Source organism: Polistes fuscatus, unplaced genomic scaffold (assembly GCF_010416935.1).
Source record: "Polistes fuscatus isolate 324 unplaced genomic scaffold, CU_Pfus_HIC Scaffold4, whole genome shotgun sequence".
Taxonomy (NCBI): Eukaryota; Metazoa; Arthropoda; class Insecta; order Hymenoptera; family Vespidae; genus Polistes; species Polistes fuscatus.
In genome coordinates this window covers 4,832,169-4,836,034 of record NW_025113118.1, presented here as the reverse complement: position 1 = coordinate 4,836,034, position 3,866 = coordinate 4,832,169, and positions in this window count along the sequence as shown.

Below are 3,866 nucleotides of genomic sequence, written 5' to 3'. Positions count from 1 at the left end.
TTCTTCTCTCAAGAAAATTGAATACAATGTATACGACGATATACTATCCTTTTTTCTATTTATTTCTTCCTCTTCTTCTTCTTCTTCTTCTTCTATTTCTTCATAGCAGTTAGAGAATATAATCTTTCCATCTTTTTTTTCTTTTTCATTACAAAATTACATCGGATCTCGAGACGACTAATTAAGAAGATTTATTCGTAAGAAACACTCGATTAACATCCACCACGAGTTAGGAGAGCAAGCAACAAGCTGAAGCAGCCAACAAACGTAATCGCCAGCTACTTCTACTACTACTATTATTATTATTTTTTATTATTATTATTATTGCTACTACTAATACAACTATTAATGCTCTCGCTATTGCTGCTGCAGTTGGTGCTGCTTGGCACGTTATTGTTATGCAGAAGCGATGTCGTCATGGTGAGCATTAACGGTACTGATTTACCGCTGTGATAACCTATTATTCCGTTCAAAGGCTAATTACTGTCACGGCTCGGGGGTCCTCAAGTACAAACGTTGACTTTCTTGCACGGGAATAAACGATAATCCTACGTTTCGCGTGTCGTTGTTCTCTACCCGTCATCGTCGTCGTCGTCGTCGTCGTCGTAAAAAGAAAAAAGAAACAACATTTTTTTTTTTTTTTTTTAGAAAAGAACAACGTCAGTTCAGAAAATTTATCGTACCGTTGTAGCGAGTGAGGGGGGGCGAGGGGGAAGAAGGGAAAAAATTCATTTCTATATATTGGAAAAGTAAATTAATAATAAAAAAAAAAAAAACTAGTGTGTGTACTTATGTACGCACGTAAGAAGTTATACTTCTTTGGTGTACTATAACGAATATAACCTCAATAACTTCAAAAATTACTTGAAAAAAAATAAAGAAAGGAAATATATTTTCAATCGATCGATATATTATATATATAAGAAAGAATACAAAAAATTAATTAATTAATCATATATAATTTCTTTATCATAAAATTTTCCAAAATATATATATAATAATAATATAATAAAAACTGGTGTGTGTACTTATGTACGCACGTAAGAAGTTATACTTCTTTGGCGTACTATAACGAATATAACCTCAATAACTTCAAAAATTACTTGAAAAGAAATAAAGAAAGGAAATATATTTTCAATCGATCGATATATTATATATATATAAGAAAGAATACAAAAAAAATATCAAAATATAGATATCAGTCCACACTGAATATAAGGGAAATATGTCGAATTAATTTATGAGTCAACTGTCATGGCGCGGTGATAGAACTTCTTCCCGCTCGATCATTTAAGTCAAGCAGCGCTGAGTACGATTAGTACTTGGATGGGTGACCCGCTTGAGAAAAAAAAGAGGAAGAATAAGAGAAGACAACTTCATGCCGTAAATTTGAAATCTCTTTGCCGAGCATCGTTAAATACCGACAAACTTCGTGGTGTCGCTCGGAAAAAAATCACATTTTCCCCAACGCGCCAAAAGAAGTATAACTTTAAAAAAAAAAAAAAAACAAAGAGAAAAAAAAGGTAGAAAAATAATAACGTTATAGAAGAAGAAGAAGAAAAAAATTAAAAAATAATGAAAATGTGTAATATATTCGATGATCGAATGATCAATGTAAAATAATGAAAGAGTAACGGATAGAAAACACACACACACACACACACAGAAAGAGAAAATAGAAAAGGTCTTTGTCCACGGCGTTCAGCCGTTGTAAGCTGAACGAATGCAACAAAGTATAGTAAAACATACCGAGTGCCGGATTTATTTTCAAGGCGTTATAGCCGGCTCGTGGCCAAATTTAGGACAGAATGTCGTTGCCCTCTACTCTTCTTCTACGTATATACTACTAACGTACGTATGCATCGCATACTTATGCACCTGCATCGGCCCACTTTCTTCTTCTTCTTCTTCTTTTTCTTCTTCTTCTCCTCTTATGACTTCGGTTGTGTCCACCTACTACTTACGTTTATACGTAGTTTAAATCATTCATGAAGACAAAAAGAGTGTGTAAGAGAGAGAGAGAGAGAAATATTTAGGATCGTCACGAGAAATCGATTGAAACTAAATTGAAAAAATTCGAACAAAAAAGAAATAATGAGAGAAAAGTGTAGATGATCGTTTTGAAAAATAATACGAAATGATGTCGCGAACGATTCGTTCCATATGAAAAAAAATAGTTACAATCTATAAAAGTAATTTAACAAAAATTAAAAGTATATTTAGAAAAAAAATGTTAAAGATGAGAGAGTATCAAATCGAATCGTATAAAAAAAGAAATAAATTAATGATCTTTTGAAAATATATGATTAATTTCTCTCTTTCTCTCTTTCACTATCTTCAAACAAGATAAAGAATAGGAAGGAAAGAAACAAAAATATATAAGCATAAATGTGATTGATGATAAAATAATAGGAAAAAACTAATAAAATAAGAATGCGATTTGGAGAGACTGTTGACGCATTTTCGAAAATAAAATCGTACGTTCCCTCAACGAGGAAGAAAAATAAATAAAAGAAAAAAAAGGTAATATATGCAATAATCCGTATTGTTTATTATCCGTCGTCCGATTTTCACGTAATACAAAATAATACGGTTTGTACGTTACTATTAGGGAATACTAACGTACACAAAACTATCGCAAAACGTCGGGTGGCATCAGTTACGTTTTAAAGTGTTAAACTACATATCCGCGTAATTATGGCGGTTGTGTACCGGGGCCCTGGCCCCGGTGTATACGTGCGCTTCGTTAATGCGTTTGCATGGCTTTAGTGTCGTCGTAAATAGCAACAGTTAGGAAATTAGCATCTGCAGCGGAACACGGACACGAATGTTCACCAAAGGTGAGGTTAGTGTGTAAGCCCAACGGCGAATAATGCCTATCTTATAAACGTCCTCTCTCTCTCTTTCTCTCTCATACACTCTTTTGTACTCTTTTCCTCCCACTATTACTAGAAACGACATAGCTTCTTCCGTTCTTACGAAATTCTCACTCTCTGTCGAAGCAGACGTTGCTAAAATCGCGTTCGAGCGTTTCAGCTTTTACGAGCCACGTTGTTTTATCTCTTCTCTATTTTTACTTTATTTTATATATGAAAAATATATATATATATATAGATATTTTCTTATTTTCTATTTTATTATTACGTTGAAAGCATCACCATCACCATAACCAGCCATCGTCGTCGTCGTCGTCGTCGTCGTCGTCGTCGTCCGTTGTCATCGGATAAGAAAAGAAAGATTCCCCATTCCCCTTACCCTTCTCTCTCTTTCTCCTTCCATTCTCGGATAATCTTACGTACTTCTTTCTCGGTGGATCTTATCGATAAGAAAACCACGGAAGGACGAGTCGTCGAGCTTATAAATCACGTAAGATTATCAGAAAAAAAGTCAAAAGAAAAAAAAAAAAAATAAGGAAAAGAAGAAGAAGAAGACAAAAAAAAAACTGGTGTGAAGGCAGTCAAGGAATGATAAACACCTTGATAAAAATTATACGATTACGAGATCTATCTCAATCGTAAAGTCATTAACATGGATTAGAAAATTTCTATGCATATTCTTTCCCCATTTTATGCACATTTTTCCATGTAACATAACTATAGTACACGTACACACTTAAACAAAAATAATATACGAATATATATATATTATATATATAATTCGAAAGAAAATACTAGTTCCTCAATAATAAAAAAAAAAAAGAAAAGAAATTAATACAAAATTAAAACGTAGTAATGAGTTAAAATTCGTACATTTTTTTCTTCTTTTTTACATACATGAACCTCGGTTACTCAAAAGGCGTTCATTATTTTTTTCCCCGTTTCCTTTCCTGTTTCTCTAAATTTACGTAATAAATCCCAAAACTTTTG